This window comes from Lagenorhynchus albirostris, chromosome 14 (assembly GCF_949774975.1).
Source record: "Lagenorhynchus albirostris chromosome 14, mLagAlb1.1, whole genome shotgun sequence".
Classification (NCBI taxonomy): Eukaryota; Metazoa; Chordata; class Mammalia; order Artiodactyla; family Delphinidae; genus Lagenorhynchus; species Lagenorhynchus albirostris.
This window is the reverse complement of record NC_083108.1, coordinates 65,647,228-65,669,137: the sequence shown is the minus strand read 5'-3', so window position 1 is coordinate 65,669,137 and position 21,910 is coordinate 65,647,228. Positions and strand designations below refer to the sequence as shown.

General features: G+C 36.0%; 1 protein-coding gene and 1 non-coding gene across 2 annotated transcripts in view; both read left to right on the top strand.

The window, feature by feature from the left end:
* Window positions 1–21,910, top strand: part of HORMAD2 (HORMA domain containing 2) — a 67,725-nt gene that overhangs the window by 22,759 nt on the left and 23,056 nt on the right.
* Window positions 15,572–15,644, top strand: TRNAG-CCC (transfer RNA glycine (anticodon CCC)). Its single transcript has one exon. It is a non-coding gene; the product is annotated as a tRNA-Gly (tRNA).

Below are 21,910 nucleotides of genomic sequence, written 5' to 3'. Positions count from 1 at the left end.
TGAATAACATCATACCAAAAATATAAATAACTGACCTTTCTCTCCCCTATCTTCAAGTATTTATATATTTTGGTGTGACGTTATTCATGGAGGTCTCATAATTTTAAAAATTGCTTCTGCTTCTGTAGTTATTTTCCTGTTTTTATATCTGGTATTTATTTGTGCCCCATTCATTTTTCTTGGTTAGATTGGCCCCAAATCAGTATTTTTTATTACTCTTTTCAAAGTCATCTTTTTTTTTTTTTTTTGCGGTACGCGGGCCTCTCACTGTTGTGGCCTCTCCTGCTGCGGAGCACAGGCTCCGGACGCGCAGGCCCAGCAGCCATGGCTCACGGGCCCAGCCACTCCGCGGCGTGTGGGATCCTCCTGTACCGGGGCAAGAACCCGTGTACCCTGCATCGGCAGGCGGACTCTGAACCACTGCGCCACCAGGGAAGCCCTCAAAGTCATCTTTTAGTTGTACTGATCTCTTCTGTTGCTTTGTTTTTCTATTTTGCTCATGTTTTGTTTTTATCTTTGCCTTCTTCTATTTCTCTGGTTTGGTTTTGTCTCCCTTATTCCAAACTGATCTCTCCATCAATATATAGACATATATATTCTACGAGTACCTCGAATTCAGTATCAAATGGAATTTCAACTTCTTACCAAACATGCTCTTCTTCCTCCCAGGTTCCTTATCTTTGTATTTCATTAAAACTTTACCAAGCAGCCTGACCAGGAATGTGTTCAACTCCTATTTTCTTCTCACTTTTCACAGCCTTTTGGTTGCCATTTCTGTCTGTTTTGTGTCTGAAATACTTCTCCAGTCTGGCCCTATTGCCATTGTACTGATTCAGGCTGTCATCATTGCTTTCTTGGTGAAGGACAGCTGAGCCTCCTAACTGAGTCTCCCTGATGTCAGCATTGCCCCTCTAATTTGTCTTCCAGAGTGCCAGAGAGTGAGGGTACTAAAACTATGATGATCATTTTCAAATATTTCAAGTTGATTTATTTTGTGTAATTTCAAAGGTCAGAATGAGAACCAGAAAATGAAAATTACATTGGCTGGGTAAGGTGTGCAGAGGTTGATTTTGGCTCAAGAGAAGGAAGAACTTTCTCTTAAAAAAAATTTTAAAGCAATATCATAATGATATTAAAGTAATTTAAAAAGCAGTGCAAATCTTCCAGCTGTCCTACCATCCCATCCCATCACTACTGTTTTCTTTCCTTTTTTTTTTTTTTTTTTTGCCACACCATGGCATGTGGGATCTTAGTTCCCCAACCAGGGATCAAATCTGTGCCCCCTGCAGTGGAAGCACAGAGTCTTAACCGCTGGACTGCCAGGGAAATCCCTGTTTTCATTTTTATATTTTCCGTCCCATCTAGTCTTTTTCCACAGATATACATATTTATACATGATTTTAATCACGGTATAAATATAAATTTGTTTTATTGATAATTTTATACTTAATATTAATTTTATAACTATGTCCTACCTTACTCTTCATATTTTTAATTTTAATGAACTTTTTTTTCCATTTAGGTATTATACCATTTTCCTACATTAAATATTTAAGTTAATTCCTGATTTTACTACTGTAAATGGTGTTGTAATAAATACCTTTGTATGTATGGCAGAATATTCCCTTATTTTCTAAGGGTGTAGTATCAGGAGTGAAATTTACAGAGCCTGAAAATTTGTATAGCTCTCAAATGAGTATTATCATTTTCCAGAAGCTTCCAGCTTCTCTACCTCCTCAGGATGGATTTTCTAAAAAAGACAACTACTTGATAAAACTGACTGTCTTGAGAATGGTGAACGCTTTGTCGACAGCTGTGTTCAAGTACAGGTATATACTATGTTCAAGATAGAGTATAGATGATTGTCTTTAGGGTGTTGCAAGAGAAAATCATGATTTAGGGGAAGGTTGAACTAGACTGACCTCTGAGGTCCTTTCCATGCTAAGATTCCCTGGGTTATATTTTGAATTCCTATTAAGAGAATAATGCCCTACTAAGCACTGTGAGGAAAATTAAGACATATAAAATATAGTTTCTACCTTTGAGAACTCTAGCTGAAGAGACAATATCTACATGATATAAAGAAAAATAATACTGGAGAGTATATGAATGATAGAAATAATATTAACTAACAATACTGAGCATGATACTCAGGGCTTCACATGTATTATCACTTTAAATCTTCCCAGCTATTTTATGAGGTAGATTCTATTATTATCCTGATTTTACAAAGGAGAAGACTGAAACTTAGAGAAATTGGCCCAAGGCTACAGATACAGTGAATAAGTAGCAGTGCCAGAATTCAAATCAAGGCAGTTGGACTCCAAAGCCTGTGCTCTTAGGATACAGAAATAAAGGTAAACTGGCACTGTGTGGGAAGGTTTCATTGAGTGATTTTATGGATACATCAGTTTGACTGGCAGAGATTAAGGCAGAGGACGTTCCAGGCAAGTTGGAAAGTACAGTGTGGTAGCATCAGAACTTCTGTCTCTATGATTTGGAATTCCAATTCTGAACCTTCCACATCTTTTCCTGTATCCTACCTGGCTTTGCTGAAATCTCTACTTTTCATAAACTTTAACTCAAAGATTTTTAAAAGCTTTTTTAAATCATAAAATTTTTCTATTAAAATATAAAGTTTACAAAATCTTGATCAAAACAGCTTATACTGCTTTTTCACCAGTGATCCATAGTAGTAAAGAAGTAATTTAACATAATCATCTTGTGAGGTTATTGTAAGATTGAAAAAAATATTTTAATACAATTTTCTTTTTCAGGTTATTTCTTATCTCAGTCACAGAAAGACAAATATAAAAGATTTCTACCAGTAGTTGAAATTATTCAATATTTGTACTTTTCATTTTCTGGTGTGATCCTTAAGATCTGAAGAACAATGTAAAACTGAGATCATAGTTTGGCAATGGATTCAGAAATGATTAAAGGAGATAAACTTGAAATTTAAAATTTCTTAGATGATAAGAACTCTTTTTTTTTTTTTCTTTTTTTCTTTTTTGCGGTATGCGGGCCTCTCACTGTTGTGTCCTCTCCCGTTGCGGAGCACAGGCTCCAGACGCGCAGGCTCAGCGGCCATGGCTCACGGGCCCAGCCGCTTCACGGCATGTGGGATCTTCCTGGACTGGGGCACGAACCCGTGTCCCCTGCATCGGCAGGTGTACTCTCAACCACTGCGCCACCAGGGAAGCCCAAGAACTCTTTTTTTTTTTTTTTCCAAAATTTATTTATTTATTTATTATTTTTGGCTGTGTTGGGTCTTCGTTTCTGTGCAAGGGCTTTCTCTAGTTGCGGTGAGCGGGGGCCACTCTTCATCGCGGTGCGCGGGCCTCTCACTATTGCGGCCTCTCCTGTTGTGGAGCACAGGCTCCAGACGCGCAGGCTCAGCAGTTGTGGCTCACGGGCCTAGTTGCTCCGCGGCACGTGGGATTTTCCCAGACCAGGGTTCGAACCCGTTTCCCCTGCATTGGCAGGCAAGTTCTCAACAACTGCGCCACCAGGGAAGTCCCCAAGAACTCTTAAAACCTAACTCCACTTGGAAAATAGGACACAGAACCCAAGTAAAGAGACCAAGGAATCCCATTACAAAACAGGGTTATGTAGAACTGTCCGAAAAACCCTGTCCCAAATGTGTCCTTACTTTATCTACCTCTGCGACATCTTCAGGACAGGTCTTACTTCCTTGTAGGGGTGGTTTAAGCTTAAGGCCTTAGGTAGTAAGGACACACAAACACAGTGGCACTTCACAGTACTCTGTGAAGTTGGACCTGTTTTCTCTGTTTCAGTCAGCTGGACGGATAGCAATAGACATATACACTAGAGAGAGGCTCTTGGACAGGCTTTTTTTTTTTTTTGCGGTACGCGGGCCTCTCACTGTTGTGGCCTCTCCCGTTGCGGAGCACAGGCTCCGGACGCGCAGGCTCAGCGGCCATGGCTCATGGGTCCAGCCGCTCCGCGGCATGTGGGATCTTCCCGGACCGGGGCACGAACCCGTGTCCCCTGCATCAGCAGGCGGACTCTCAACCACTGCGCCACCAGGGAAGCCCTGGACAGGCTTCTTTAAAGAATTCACCTATGTGGTGACAATAACCACATGTTCTGGAATTGGTTGTAGAATCTTATTTAAATTTTATGCTAAGTTTAAATGCTGAGGGAAAAGTACTTCTTTCTAATAGAGGTACTTAACCCAGGCTCCTTAAAGGACTAGTAATTACTGATACATCCAGACAGCTATAAAAAGATGGAGAGCTAATGTTGCACATGTCTATTGTAGAGACTGATGGTCCTAGTTTATTAAGACATTACAGCTCTTTGGGAATTCGTATTTTTATCAATTTTTAAGTGGGGATCCATAGGCCGTAATTTTCTAATTTTCTGAGCTTTTTATGAGTTTTTGTACCTTCAGAAAGGGTTGCTTTTTCTTTCTGATGAAGTCCACAAAATAATACATATAACAATATATGCCTTTTTTTCCCTGTGTGAAGGCCATTTTTTTCCCTGTGTGAAGGCCATTTCTTACCTTTTGCGCTAACACATTTGATTAAAGTGTAAATGATTTGTTTTTGAGAAATTAGAATGTAAAGTACATTGGTGCCAAAGTAAATGGAACCATTTAAGTGTGGACTAGAAAGATATTTTCTGTAATTCCTTAGAATTCTTTGTATTCTAGTCAGTGGATTAAAACAAGAGCCTTTTCATTCAGAATCTATTTTCTCCCACTAAACTCTGAACTGAAGTTTTGCATTTTTGAGGTATAGTCTGATGATTTTCACAGTATTACATCTCTTGAAGCATATATGCCTTGTTTGATACAATGTAGTGTTGGCAAGAATATCTTAGATTCTTGGAAATAGAGTTGATTATTGAAAACGTTGGAAGAGGCACATTATCTACAGAAAATATTCAGACTTAAAAACCACACATCATTCTCTCTTTGTCATGGGGCTATAGTCCTTTTCACAAAGTTTCTTTTTGTCAAATAGGAAATTTTTTCAATTAATTTTTCTGTTCTGCATTACAGAATATAATTATTATCCTCTGTTAACCATGAAAAGAGGAATGAAAGTTGGTTGACTTTTCCATCAGTTATATAAGTCATCTCTTTTTTTAAATGAATCACTCTATAACATACCAGAGAATTATCTCCTTCTTTTGTGACTGGGAAGAGCCACTCTGATGATCTGTGTATGTTTCATTTACATAAAGAAAAAAAGAGTATATTGATATATATATATATTACAACAGAAGAAAAGCATAGTGAGTAATCTTAGGTAATAACACTTTGGATGTTACTATTATTAAACCCTAGCATTAAAAGAAGTAAGTTTTGTTTTTTTAAAAAAGGAGTAAGACTGAGAATGTTCTTTTTGGTTTAAAAAAAATGCCTGTAATAATCTGAAATAATACAATGTTATCATTATACTAAAACCAGTGTAATATTAGGCTCTATTTAGAGTTTTTTAAAAAATAAAGACTTTATTGAGATTTAGTCAATTACATATTGGAAAAAATATAATGATAATGTTACTTAATTATATAGAACTATATACAGTTGGCCAATTTTTCTAATACTTGTTATATGTGCTGCTAGTTTTCCATCTGAAGTTACATTGCCTGTTGGTAAACAGATGAGATTATGGTTTGTAACAAACCCAGGCATTGTAAGGAGAGTAATTCTTTTGGTATTTATATTAGGATCTCAAAATTGAGATTTAAGACTTCAGAAGATCAGTCCTTCAGACAGTGATAAAGAGGAGCTAGAAACTGAAGTATATATATATCCTCTATGGAGCCACCCCCTCAAATTTGCTTCTTCCTGTATGATGGAGGGCTCCTCCTGCTTTGATAACCAAATTCAGAACAAACAGAAACCTTATAGCTAATAGCACTGGTCTGACATTAAAACAAGTCTACACTTAGCTCATTGTGAAGAAAGTTTAAAATAATATTCTAAAATATTCTAATCAACCATAAGGTATTCTAATCAACGTTTATTCAGTCAGCAAATTTATATTGAAGCCTATCATGCTTGACTCACTGTACAAAGATAAACACGTCAAATCCCTGATTCAGAATCGCTCAGGAGAAATGGAACAAGTAGCTGTTATATAAATAATAATAATAATCAGCATTTATTAAGTGCCTACAAAGGGCTTTATATACACATGGCTTCAATTGATCCCAACAACTTTGCATAACATTTTATAGCTGAAGGAACAGAAGTTCATAGACATTAAGTAGCATATCCAAGGTTGCCCAAGTAGAAAGCATCAGAGTCAGTATCAGAGAACCTAGGTCTCTCTGGCTCCAAAGCTCATCCTCAGTCCATTAAACCTTACATTCATTCATGTAGGAGAGAATGTTAAAAATCCCACAAGAGAGCAAAAATCCTATAGAATGATTAAATTCCACTTTTATTCATGAAGGAATAATGTAACAGACTTGCTCTCCTGTTATAAAAAATTAGGAAACTGGGTAAAATATATGAAGCAACTGTTTTCAGACATTAGATAACAGGAAGGGCAAAACTGTGATCCCTGAGAGAAGAAGAACAAGGTAAGCCTTAAAACTGCACCTTCCATCAGGGGGTTCTTTCTGGACCACCAGTGTGGGAAGGGGGAACCCAAGCAGAGCATGGCATCTTGCTGGGTTGAAGAAATAGACTGGAGTTTGAGGAAGCTGAAGCACCTGGGGACAGAGTATCAGAAGGGAGGGATCTACAGAGAGAAAGAGCTCCAGAAATCATCACTGGCATCCCTTGAGTCTTTTGTTGAATATTCAGCTTCTCAAGTATGGGTTGGACACAGAAAACTATTGGGGGAACTGTAAAAGAGTCTTAGAACTCTCACAAGACTGACAGACATTCACATAACGATCAGTTATGTGGAGAGACCTTGTTGAACACCTGGAACATTCAATAGAGACTCCAGAAGGGTTACACCTTAGCATGAAGGCTAAACCAATCCTTTAGTGAAGGCCTCCAAACTGAATTCTAACAGCTTAAAAACAAGCCTTGAAAGGATCAAGCTTATTTGCCTGCCAAAATAACATTCAACACTTTTTAGAGGAAAACAAAGTCCAAACACTCAACTATGTAAAATTCTTATTGTCTAGAATCCGATAACAATTCATTCACATGTAAAGCAGCAGAAAAACTGACCTATAACCAAGGAAAATTAGTCAATAGAAGGAGACCCAGAAATGCCAGCAATGATAAAATTAGTAGATAAGGACTTTAAAACAACTATTATACCAAGTGCAATAATAACCTATGTTTACACAAAAACATGTATACAAATGTTTATAGTGACATTATTTGTAATCTCCCAAAACTGGAAACAACCAAGATGTTCTTTAATGGGAGAATGGATAAATTTAAAATAAAAAAGAACAAACTACTGGTACCTGCAACATCATGGATCAGTTGCATATACATCATGCTAAGTGAAAGAAGCCAGCATCAAAAGACTACATACTGTATGATTCTATTTATACAACATTTTTTTCTTGAACAGCTTTATTGAGATATAATTCATATACCATACAAATTGCCCACTTAAAGTATACAATTCAATGGTTTTTAGTATGTTCAAAGAGTTGTGTAACTATCATCACAGTCAATCTTAGAACATTTTCATCACCCCAGAAAGGAACCCCATACCCTTTAACTATCACCTCCCTATTTCCTCTTTCCATCTCTCCCCCAAGTCTTAAGCAACCATTAATCTATTTTCTGTCTCTATAGATTTTCTTATTCTGAATATTTCATATAAGTGAAGTCACACAATATATTGGGTTTTGTGACTGGCTTCTTTCACTTAGCATTATGTTTTCAAGTTTCACCCATGTGGTAGCATGTATTGGTGCTTCATTCCTTTTTATGGCTGAATAATATTCCATTGTATGGGTAGATCACATGTTTATCTATTCATCAGTGATGGACAATTAGGTTGTTTCTACCTTTTGGCTATTATGAATGATGCTACTATAAACATTCATGTGGGACTTCCCTGGCAGTCCAGTGGTTAAGACTCCATGCTTCCACTGCAAGGGGTTCGATCCCTGGTCAGGGAACTAAGATCCTGCATCATGCCAACAACAACAATAACAAAATGAAAAAACATTCATGTACAAGTTTTTTGGAACACCTATTTTTAATTCTCTTGAGTATATACCTAGGAGTGGCATTGCTGGGTCCTATTAACTCTGTTTAATCATTTGAAGAACTCCAAAACTGTCTTCTAAAGTGGCTGCACCATTTTATATTTCCCCCTGCAGTGTATGCAAGTTCTAATTTTCTTCACATCCACAAAAAGACTTATGTCACTTTTTGATTCTAGCCATCCTAGTAGGTATGAAGTAACTGGTATCTCGTTGTTATGATTTCTATATCTGTAGCAACTAGTGATATCATTGTTTATTGTCCATTTATATGTCTTTCATGGAGAAATGTTTATTCAGATATTTTGCCCATTTTTAAGTTAGGTTATTTGTAAACAACAATAAAAACTGTTGAGGTGTAAAAATTCTTTATTTCCTGGGTACAGTCTCTTAACAGATGTATGACTTGGAAATATTTTCTCCCATTCTATGAGTTGTCTTTTCATTTTTGTGATGGTGTCCTTTGAAGCACAATTGGTTTTTAATTTTGATCAAGTCCAAATTATCCATTTTTTCTCTTGTTGCTTATGCTTTGTGTGATGTGTGTATATGATATCCAAGAATCCTTTGCCAAATCCAAGGTCATGAAGATTTACTCCTTTGTTTCCTTCTAGGAGTTTTATACTTTTAGCTCTTACATTTAGATCTTTGATACAGTTTGAGAGTCAATTTTAGTATATGGTGTGAGGTAAGAATCTGACAGCATGCTTTTGCATGTGGATATTCCAACACCATTCGTTCAAAAGACTGTTCTTTCTCCCTGAAATGGTCCTAGTGCTCTTGTCAAAATCAGTTGACCATAGACAGGTGGTTTTATTTCAGGACTCTCAATTCTATTCCATTAGTCTATGTGTCTATCCTTATGCCAGTACCACACTGTCTTGATTACCATTGTTTTGTAATAAGTTTTGAATCAAGTATGAGTCCTCCTACTTCCTTCTTTTTTCTCAGGATTGTTTTGGCTATTCTGAGTTCTTTGCAATTTCATATGAATTTGAGAATCAGCTTGTCAATTTCTATAAAGAAGTCTGCTAGGATTCACATAGGGATTGCATTGAATCTCAAGATCAGTTTGGGGATTAATGACATCTTAATAATATTAAGCCTTTTGATCCATGAACATGGGATATTTATCCATTTATTTAGATTTTCTTTAATTTCTTTCAGCAATGTTAGCTGCACAAATCCTGTTAGTTCTGTTTCTCTGCAGAACCCTAGATAATACACTTGCTGAACTTGTTAGTTCTAATAGTTTTTTAGTGGATTCTTTAGGATTTTCCACATACAAGATCATGTCATCTGCAAATAGATACACTTTTACTTCTTCCTTCCAATGTGGATGCATTTTATTTCTTTTCCTTTTGTAACTGCCCTGGCTAGAACTTCCATTACAATGTTGAATAGAAGCGATGAGAGTGGACAGCCTTGTCTTGTTCCTGATGTTAGGAGGAAAGCATCCAGTGTTTCACCATTAGGTATGTTATTGACTATGGTTTTTGGGTAGGTGCCTTCTAACATGTTCAATAAGTTTCCTTCTATTCCTAGTTTCTTCAGTGTTTTTTTTTTCTAATCATGAAAGGCTGTTGGATTTTGTCAAATGCTTTTTTTCTATTAAGATGATCAAGTGATTTTGATATGATGTATTACGTTAATTGATTTTTACATATTAAACCAAGCTTGTATTTCTGGGATAAATTCCATTTGGTCATGGGAGATTATATATATTTTTTTTTTTTTCCTGAATTCAGTTTGCTAAAATTTTGTTAAGGATTTTTATGTCCACATATATAAGAGATATTAATCTATAGTTTTCTCTTCTTGTGATGTCTTTGTCTGGTTTGGTATCAGGATAACATTGGCCTCATAAAATGAGTTGGGAAGTGTTCACTCCTTTTCTATAGTTTGTGGAGAGTTTGCATTAGTTTTTCTTTGAATTAAAATAAGCTAGCTGGGTCTGGGTTTTTCTTTCTGGGTAGTTTTAAACTTATTATTAATTCAGTCTCTTCCCTTGTTGTAGATCTATTTAGATTTTCTATTGATATTTCTTCTTGAGTCAGTTTTAGTAGTTTGTGTCTTTCTAGGAATTTATTATTTCAGCTATGTTATCTCTATTGACATATAACTGGTTGTAGTACTCCTTTATACTGCTTTCTTATATTTTTGTAAAGTCAGTAGTAATGTTTGCTGTTTTATTTATTTTTATTTATTTATTTATTTATTTTTGGCTGCATGTGGGCTTTCTCTAGTTGTGGCGAGTGGGGGGCTACTCTTCATTGTGGTGCACGGGCTTCTCATTGCGGTGGCGTCTCTTGTTGTGGAGCACGGGCTCTAGGCACACGGGCTTCAGTAGTTGTGGCACGTGGGCTCAGCAGTTGTGGCTCGCGGGCTCTAGAGCACAGGCTCAGTAGTTGTGGTGCACGGGCTTAGTTGCTTCCAGGCATGTGGGATCTTCCCGGACCAGGGCTCAAACCCGTGTCCCCTGCATTGGCAGGCGGATTCTTAACCACTGTGCCACCAGGGAAGCCCTGCTGTTTTATTTCTGATTCTAGTAATTTGAGTCTTTTCTCTTGTTTTCTTGGCTACAGGTTTGTCAATTCTGTCAATCTTTCAAAGAACCAGCTTATGGATTCATCAGTTTTCTCTATTGTTTTTTGTATTCTCCATTTCATAAATTTCCAATACAGTCTTTATTACCTTCTGCTTGTTTTAGATTTAGTTTGCACTTTTCCATCGTCTTAAGGAGGAAGTTTAGGTTCTTTGAGATCTTTCTTCTTTCTTAATATAGGGATTTACACCTATTAAATTCCCTCTAAGCACTGCTGTTTTAGCAGTGTTATGTTTTGTTCTGTTGTATCTTCTTTTTTATTAATCTCAAATGATTTTCTGACTTCTCTTTCGATTTCTTTTTCAACACATTGGTTATTTAGGAGTGTGTCGTTTAATTTTCATGTATTTGTGTGTTTCCTCGATTTTATTCTGTTCTTGATTTCTAACTTTATTCCACTGTAGTCAGAGAACATACTTTTAATTATTTTTATCCTTTTAAATTTATTTGAGATTTGTTTTATGATTTAACATATGGTCTTTGCTGGGGAATGTTCCACATGCACTTGGGAAGAATGTATATTCTGCTGTTATTGGATATAGTGTTTTATAGATGTCTGTTAGGTCTAGTTGGTTTATACTATTTTTCAGTCCTTTTATTTCCTTATTAATCTTCTGTCTAGCTGTTCTACTCATTACTAAAATTGGGGTATTGAAGTCCCCAACTGTTATTGTTGAATTGCCTGTTTCTCCCTTCACTTCTGTCAGTTTTTGCTTCATGTAATTTTGTGTTCTATTGTTAGGTGTGTATATATGTATATATGTTTATAATTATTTTATCTTCTTGATGGATTGGCCCTTTTATCATCATAAAATGTCCTTCATTATCTCCAGTAACAATCGCTTCCTTTTGATGGGATTGTTTAATCCATTCACACTAATGTTATTATTATTTTAAAGTCTTTATTGAATTCATTACAATATTGCTTCTGTTTTACATCTTGGTTTTTTGGCTGTGAGGCATGCGTGATCCCAGCTCCCCGACCAGGGATCGAACCTGCACCCCCTACACTGGAAGGTGAAGCCTCAACCACTGGACTGCCAGGGAAGTCCCTAATGTTATTATTGATAAAGTAGGATTTATGACTATCATTTAACTTTTCATTTTCTATGTGTTTGTTTTTTTTGTTCCTCTAGTCTCCTTTACTGCTTTCTTTTGTATTGAGTGAATATTTTTAATGAAGCATTTAAAATTAAACATTTTTTCACTAAATTTTTTGGTTTTTTAATTGGTTACTCTATCATATATATCTTAACTCATCAGAATTAGCTTCAGGTTTATGCTAATTTAATTCCAGGGAGATTTAGCAGTGTTACTCCTATATAGCTCTATTCCCTTTCCCCCTTTTCTGTGGTTACTATTGCTATTAATATTACACCTATAATGTTACACACCCAGCAATACATTGTCATAATTATTACTCTGCCATCTGTAGTCATTTTCTTAGCCCAATGCAGCTTTGTTCCTACTCAAGTCCTTTGTGCTTATATTGGCACATATATTACACTTCCTTATGTTATAGATTGAACAATACATTAAATACACATTATTGAATTTCTCCAGGAGTCTCTTCTAACAGGTCTGAGGTGATATCTCATTGTGGTTTTGATTTGCATTTCCCTGATGAGCATCTTTTCATGTGCCTGTTGGTCATCTGCATTTCCTCTTTGGAAAAATGTCTACTTCTGCCCATTTTTTAATCGGGTTGTTTGGTTTTTTTGATGTTGAGTTATATAAGTTGTTTATATATGTTGGATATTAATCCCTTATCGGTCATGTCATTTGCAAATATTTTCTCCCATTCTGTAGGTTGTCTTTTCATTTTGTCAATGGTTTCCTTTGCTGTGCAAAAGCTTTTAAGTTTAATTAGCCCTCATTTGTTTATTTTTGCTTTTATTTCCTTTACTTTTAGGAGACGGATCCAAAAAATTATTGCTGTGATTTATGTCAAAGAGTGTTCTGTCTTTGTTTTCCTCTAGGAGTTTTATAGTATCCAGTCTTACATTTAGGTCTTTAATCCATTTTGAGTTTACTTTTGTAGATGGTGTTAGAGAATGTTCTAATTTCATTCTTTTACAGGTAGCTGTCCAGTTTTCCCAGTACCACTTATTGAAGAGACTGTCTTTTCTCCATTGTATATTTTCTTGCCTCCTTTGTTGTAGAGAAATTTATTTCTTAAATAATAAGACTTGAAAGTCAAAATTAGTCCTTGATTGGTGGGCTGCAGAATGGATGTTGTATTAGCAGGCATGAAAACAACATTAATCTCATTGTACATCTCCGTCAGAGCTCTTGAGTGACCAGGTACATTGTCAATGAGCAATAATATTTTGAAAGGAATTTTTTTTTCCTGAGTAGCAGGTCTCAACAGTGTTATCAATAGACATACTGTCATCCAGGCTCTGTTATTCCATTTATAGAGCACAAGCAGAGTAGATTTAGAATAATTCTTAAGGGCCCCAGGATTTTCAGAATGGTAAGTAAACACTGGCTTCAACTTCAAGTCACCAGCAGTATTGGCCCCTAACAAGAGAGACAGCCTGTCCTTTGAAGCTTTGAAGTCAGGCATTGGTGTTTCCTCTGTAGCTATGAAAGTCCTAGATGGCATCTTCTTCCAACATAAGGCTGTTTCATTTACACTGAAAATCTGTTATTTAGTGTAGCTACCTTCATTAATTATCTTAGCTAGAACTTCTGGATAACTTGCTGCAGCTTCTACATCAGAACTTGCTGCTTTATCCACTTTCATGTTATGGAGATGGCTTCTTTCCTTAAACGTCATGAACCAACCTCTGCTAGCCTCAAACTTTTCTTCTGAGAAAAGCTTCTCTGAGCTTCTGAGAGCTTCTTCACCTCTCTAAGCCTTCATAAAATTGAAGAGAATTAGGACCTTGCTCTGGATTAGGCTTTGGTGTAAGGCAATACTGTGGCTGGTTTGATCTTCTATCCAGACCACTGAAACTTTCTCTATATCAGCAAGCCTGTTTTGCTTTCTTATCATTCATGTGTTCATTGGAGTAGCATTTTTAATTTCCTTCAAAAATTTTTCCTTTGCTCTCACAGCTTGGCTAACTGTTTGCCACAAGAGGCCTAGCTTTGGGCCTAGTATGGCTTTTGACATGCCTTCCTTTATTTAATCTTAAAAAAAACCAAAAAGCGTTTTGATTTAAAGTGAAAGACATTCAACTCTTCCTCTCACCTGAACACTTAGAGGCCATTGTAGGGTTATTAATTGGCCTAATTTCAATATTGTTGTGTTCAGGGAATAGAGAGTCCCGAGGAGAGGGAGAGAGATGGGGAACGGCCAGGCGGTGGTGCAGTCAGAACTCACAAAATGGGCTTCCCTGGTGGCACAGTGGTTGAGAGTCCACCTGCCGATGCAGGGGACACGGGTTCGTGCCCCGGTCCGGGAAGATCCCACATGCTGCGGAGTGGCTGGGCCCGTGAGCCATGGCCGCTGAGCCTGCACGTCCGGAGCCTGTGCTCCGCAACGGGAGAGGCCACAACAGTGAGAGGCCCGCGTACCGCAAAAAAAAAAAAAAAAAAAAAAAAAACCCAAAACTTTTATTGATTAAGTTCATTGTCTTATATGAGTGCAGTTCATGGTGCCCCCAAAAGAGTTACAATGGTAACAATCAAAAGATCACTGATAACAGATCACCATAACAAATATAACAATAATGAAAAAATTTGAAATATTTTGAGAATTATCAAATGTGACACAGAGACATGAAGTGAGCAAATGCTATTAGAAAAATGGCACTGACAGACTTGCTCCACACAGCATTGCCACACACCTTCAATTTGTAAAAAACGTAATATTTGCAAAGCACAATAAAATGAGGTATGCCTGTATTAGAAATCAATAACAATATATCTGGGAAATATATAAAAATTTGGAAAATATTGAAAATATCAATAAAATTGATAAACCTATAAGCTAAACTGATTAAAAAATAGAGAAGACACAAATTTCCAATAACAGGCATGAAAGATCGATATTTCCACAAATCTCACAGATATCAAAAGCAAAATAAAGAAATATTGTAAAAACTGTATTCTGATAAATTGGACAACTTAGATGAAATAGTCACATTCCTTGAAAGACACAGATTACCAAACTGACACATATAGAAATAGATAAACTTAATAATCTTATATTGTATAAAGGAGTTGAATTTGTAACTGAAACTCTTCGCATAAAGGAAACTCCAGTTTAGATGGTTTCACTGGTGAATTCTTTCAAACAATTAAGAAAGAAATAATGCTGATCTTAAACAAACTCTTTAGGAAAATATTGAAGACTTCACAACTCATTTTATGAAGCTGGAATTATCTGATTCTAAAACCAGACAAATACATTATAAGAAAAGAAAACTCTGAACCAAACAATACCAATAGCTCTCATGACTGACTATAGATGCAAGTATCTTTAACAAAATATTAGCAAATCTAATTCAGCAATATACAGAAAGAAAAATACATCATGACCATATGGCGTTTATCCCACAAATGCAAGATTGGTTTAAGGTTTTAAAATCAATCAATGTAACTCACCATATTAACAGAATAAAGGAGAAAAACCACATGATCATCTTTATAGATGCAGAAAAAGTGTTTGATGAAATCAACATTTATCTGTAATTTTTTAAAGAGAAACTTCTAGAAGACAAGGAATGGAAGGGAACTTCCTCAACCTTATAAAAGACATTTACACCATGCACCGTTGGTCAATTAATCTATGACAAAGGAAGCAAGAATATACAATGGAGAAAAGACGGTCTCTTTGGGACTTCCCTGGTGGTCCAGTGGTTAAGACTCCGCACTCCCAATGCAGGGGGCCCAGGTTCGATCCCTGGTCAGGGAACTAGATCCCACATCCCTGGTCGGGGAACTAGATCCCGCATGCTGCAACTAAAGATCCCACATGCCACAACTAAAAATTCCTCATGCCACAAGGGAGATCCCATGTGCTGCAACTAAGACCCGGCACAGCCAAATAAATAACTAAGTAAATAATTAAATAAATAAATAATTTAAAATGATAGTCTCTTCAACAGCTAGTGCTGGGAAAACTGGACAGCTACATGTAAAACATTGAGAATGTTACCTCACATGATATACAAAAACTCAAAATGGATTAAAGACCTATATGTAAGACCTGAAACCATAAAACTCCTAGAAGGGAATATAGGCAGAACACTCTTTGACATAAATTATAGCAATATTTTTTCAGATCTGTCTCCTCAGGCAAAATAGATAAAAGCAAAAATAAACAAATGGGACCTAATTAAACTTAAAAGGTTTTGCAAAGCAAAGGAAACCATTGACAAGACAAAAAGAAAACCTACAGAATGGGAGGAAATGTTTGCAAATGATATGACCGGCAAGGCGTTAATATACTAAATATATAAATAGCACATACTACTCAATATCAGAAAAACAAACAACCTGACCTAAAAAATGGGCAGAGGAACTGAATAGACATTTTCCCAAAGATGGCATGCAGATGGCCAACAAGCACATGAAAAGACGCTCAACACTGCTAATTACTAGAAAAATGCAGATCAAAACAACGAGATATCACCTTACACCTGTCAGAATGATTATCATTAAAAAGTCTACAAATAGCAAATGTTGGAGAGGATATGGAGAAAAGAGAACCCTTGTACACTGTTGGTGGGAATGTAAATTGGTGCAGCCATTATGGAAAACTGTATGGAGGTTCCTTGAAAAACTAAAAATAGAACTATCATATGATCCAGCAGTTCCTCTCCTGGGTGTATGTTCAGAAAAGACAAAAACACTCATTCAAAAAGATACATGCACTCCAATGTTCATAGCATTATTCATAGTTCATAGCAGCATTATTTACAATTGCCAAGATATAGGAAGCAACCCAAGTGCCCATCAACAGATGAATGGATAAAGAAGATGTGAGATACATACATACATATGTATATATATATAATGGAATATTACTCAGCCATAGAAAATAATGAAATTCTACCATTTGCAGCAACATGGATGTACCTAGAGAATATTATGCTTAGTGAAATAAGTTAGAAAAAGACAAATACTGTATGATATCACTTATATGTGAAATCCAAAAAAAAAAAACCAAACATATGAATATATAGGCAAAACAGAAACAGACTCACAGATATAGAAAACAAACTAGTGGTTACCAAAGGGGAGAGGGAAGGGGGAGGAGCAAATTTGGGATTAAGAGATACGAACTGCTATGTATAAAATAGATAAGCAACAAGGATATATTATATGCACAGGGAATTATAGCCATTATCTTGTAATAACTCTTAATGGAGTATAATCTGTAAAAGTACTGAGTCACTATGCCATACACCTGAAAGTAATATAGTATCATAAATCAACTATACTTCAATTTAAAAAAAGACATTTATGGGCTTCCCTGGTGGCGCAGTGGTTGGGAGTCCACCTGCCAATGTAGGGGACACGGGTTCGTGCCCCGGTCCGGGAAGATCCCACATGCCGCAGAGCGGCTAGGCCTATGAGCCATGGCGCTGAGCCTGCGCGTCCGGAGCCTGTGCTCCGCAACGGGAGAGGCCACAACAGTGAGAGGCCTGCGTACCACAAAAAAAAAAAAAAAAAAAGACTTTTACAAAGAACCTAAAGGTAGCATCGTACATATTGGTGAAAGACTAAACACTTTGTACCTAAGATAGAGAGTAAAATAGGATATCAACTCTTACTACTTCTATTTAACATTATACTAGAGGTCCTAGTCAGTGAATTAAAGTAAGAATAAAAAATAAAAGGCATACAGATTGGAAAGGAAGGAGTAAAACTAAATTTCTTTGAAAATGACACGACTGTATACACAGAAAATCCTGACACTACCAGGATTAATATATGAAATTAGCAAGGTCACAGGATACAGGGTCAACACACAAAAAAACTATTGTATTTCTCTATACTGTCAATGAACAATTGGAAAATGAAAATTTTAAATACTATTTACAGTGGCATAAAAATTCATGAAATACTTAAAGCTAAATTAATAAGACATTTGCCAAAACGTACACAATTAAAACTATAAAACATTGCTGAGATAAATTAAAGAAGACCAAAATAAATGCAGAGATCTACCATGTTCATGGATTGGAAGACATGATTAAGATGTCAGTTCTCTCCAAATTGATCTATACATTCAGTGGAATCCCAGTCAAAACTCCACAGGCCTCTCTTTTGTGGAAATTGATAAGCTGATTCTAAATTTAAAAGGAAATGCAAAGGACCTAGAAAAGACAGAACTTTTGAAAAAGAAAAAAGTTGTAGAACTTACTGTATCAGATATCAACACTGTAAAGGTACTAAAAGTACAGTAAACAGATAGGGTGACCTTGTAGTAAAGATAGACATATAAATCAATGGAACAGAATATAGAATTCAGAAATATACCCACACATATATAGTCAATTGAGTTTTTACGAAGGTACCAAGGTAAAAGATAGTCTTTCTGACAAAGGGTGCTGGAACAATTGGATATCCATATATCCATATTAAGTGAACCTTAATCCTTACCTCATACCACACACAAGGTTAATTGAAGACAGATTAAGGACCTAAACGTAAGAGCTAAAACTATAAAACTTCTAGAAGGAAACAAAATGTTCAGCAAAAAGTTTTCAGGCAGTTCCCTAAAAATACTAACCATAAAAGGAAAAATATTGACAAATTGGACTTTATCAAAATTTAAAACTTCTCTTCCAAAAAGACATTGTTAAGAAAAAGGCAAGCTAAAAACTGGGTGAATAAAAAAACAAAACAAAACAAAAAAACTGGGTGAATATATTCTTAATACATACATCTGACAAAGAACTTGTATTCAGGATATATAATTTTTATGTGTACAGATGATATTTATACAGATAATTTTCAACTCAAGAAACAGCCCCATTTTTAAAAATGTCCAAGAATTTGAACAGACACTTCACCAAAAAATATGTACGCATAGCCAAGTAAGCACATGAAAAGATGCTTCATGTTATTAGTCATCTGGAAAATACAAATTAAAACCAAAATGAGAGACTAGCATACATTTACTAGAATGACTAAAATTAAAATCGACACTATCAAGTGTTGTCAAGGATGTAAATCTTTTGGAATTTTCATACATTGCTGGTGGGTATGTTAAATGGTACAACCACTTTGGAGAAGATTTTATCAACTTCCTATAAAGCTAAACATATGCTTACTATATGGTACAGCAATCTCATTCCTAGTTATTTATCCAAGAGAAATGAAAACATATAATTACAAAAACACTTGAACAGAAATGTTCATAGCAGCTATATTCATAATAGCTCCTATTATTGGAAACAACCCAAATGCCCATCAACTGGTCCTGGGATCAGCAAACTGTGGTATCTTTGTACAACGAATTAGTATTAGCAATAATAATAATAAAGAATAAACTGTGCAAAACTGTGAATAAATTTTTAGAAGTCAAAAAAAGTCAGACAAGAGTACATACTATATGATTTCATTTACATGAAATTCTAGAAGCAAAACTAATCTAAAATGATAGGAAACAAACTGATGTTTGCCTAGGGGTGGGGGTTGGATGGGGATTTAGTGCAAAGAGGAATAGGGAAACTTTAAGTCGATGAAATGTTCTCTATCTTGATTGTGGTGGTGGATATATAGGTTTATCAAAGCTCATAGAAATGTATAATTAAAACAGATGCAATAGTATGTACAATAGTATGTAAACTTTGCCTCATTACAGTTAAATTTTAAAAAGCAGTAATCCATGGTATTACTCATTAAAGCCCTATTGGTAATTGTTACAAATTGGAAACAACCTAAGCATCCCTCAGTGAAAGTTTGGTTCAATAAGTTTTGGTAGACAAATAAGATGAGGCACTATGTAGCCATTAAGAACACAGTAGAGAAGTGAAATTATTGATCTGGAGAAAATATTTGTACTTTTTTGGTAAATGAAGATAAGATAAAACAAGCCACCTAATACTTTCCCAAATATATAATTTAATTTGGGTTATGTCAATAATTTGCATTATATTCTTATAACTATATAATTCTATAAAGAGCTGAGTTATGTAGTAAGTCATGATTGCTTTTCCTTTCTTGCATAAGTTTTTGCTTTCTCTGCAGTTAATAATTGTTCTTCATTTGCTTAGTTTTTCCTCTACTTATTCCTAATTCAATTCCAAACTTTCTGCTGATTATCTAAACCTGCACTATCCAAAATGGTAGCCCCTAACCACATGTGGCTATTAAAATTTAAATTAATTGTAATTAAGTGAAATGATAAGTTTAGTTCCTCAGTCACACTTGTCACATTTCAAGTGCTCTGGCTAGTGATTGCTGTATTGGACAGTGCAGATATAGAACATTTCCATCATCACAGAAAGATCTAATGACAGTGCTGGCCTAAGTCTCCTCTAAGATACTCAGAAGCAATAATTTTGTCCTCACTGAGAAATTTCTCCTGGAGCTTTTCACCTTTGACCAAATCTGTTGCTCTCTGGTGCCTGGCTCTCATCCTGGAATCTACCTTCAACAATTTCTGGGGAATTCTTTGCCTCTCCTGTGTTAGACCTTTTTGTTTGCTATTCTTGGTTTTCTCCCTCATTTCCATGTAACGTATCCTCTGATAACTTCCTGAGGAGTGATGGGAGGTGAGTTTTTGAAATCATACAAGCCCTAAAAATATTATTATTTTACCCTTATATTTGATTGAGAGTCTGGCTGGAAACAACAATCTAGGAGGACAATTATTTTTCATGAGAATTTTGAGGCATTGTTCCTTGTGTTCTAGCTTCTGGTGTTGCTGTTAAGAATTTCCAAGCCATTCTGATTTCGAGTTTTTGTATATTATCTGTTTTTTCCTGTCTGGAAGCTTTTTCCTCAGATTTCTGAAATTTCATAATGTTGTGCCTTGATATAGGTCTGTTTTCATTAATTATTTATGCTTGTCAGTCAGTGGCCAGTTTGAATCTGATAACTTGGGTGATCCTTCAGTTCTGGGAAATTTTCTTGAATTATTTCCTTGATAAAAATTATGTCCCCTCAAAACTCTCTATCCTTTCTTTCTGGATCTCCTAATATTTAGATAGTAGACCTCCTGTATATAGTTACTCTATTTTTAAAAATCTTTTCTCTACAATTTTCCATATCCTTGTGCTTTTGTTCTGCTCTCATGGATAACTCTTCAACATAATCCTATTCTTCTGTTGAGTTTTTATTTGTGCTATTGTATTTTGTTTCCAAGAGCCTTTTGTTGTTCTCTGAGTGTTCCTTTTTACGGCATCCCGCCCTCGTTAATGCTTACAGAATTGTCTCTTATCTCAGAGGATATTGATATCTCTAGGTACATTTCTTCTCTTTGTGTGTCTTTGTTTGTTTCTTCTATTTGTTTGCTGTTTCCTCCTTTACCCCCATCCACCTCTCCTACCTCTCTCTCCTCAGAAGGCCAAAGATGGCTGGTAGTCGTTTGTTGTCTGCTTATACTTAAAAGGGGAAGGACTAGAAAGCTCTGAGCTTGTGGATGATTGTGATTGTGGCCTTCATTGTAGAATGATATGATCAGGCCTTTGGGGGGAATGCTCAATATCTGTATTTTTTAAATCATTCCTCTTGGTCAGTTTCTTCAATCTATGCTGGCCACCAGTGTTTTGGGAGCCAAATAGAGATAGAGGGCTGAGGGTCTCCACATTCAGTATGCATAGTTTCACTTAATTCCCCCATTTCCAGTACCATAACCCTGCCTCAACTGTGCTTTAGATCCCACTATCCAAACTGTGCTTTAGATCCCACTATCCAAACACTTTCCCCAGAGAATAAACTTCCAATTTTATGCCTGGGTGGTCAAGGGGCAACTGTTTGGTTTTGCAAAATTGAAGAAGGGGTCTGAGGATTCCAACTGCTTCATAAATGTCTTTTAGTTGGTCTTATTTTAGCTCCTCTACCCACCCTCTTTATCCCTTATTTCACAAGTACCTGATGCTGGAAATTCTTTAGACTGCTGTACATTTGGATGGTTCTTGGTTTGCCCCACTGCTGGTTTAAGTTACCACTACATTAGTTACCTCTCATCCATCTGCTTTCCAGCTTCCAAACTTTCATTGC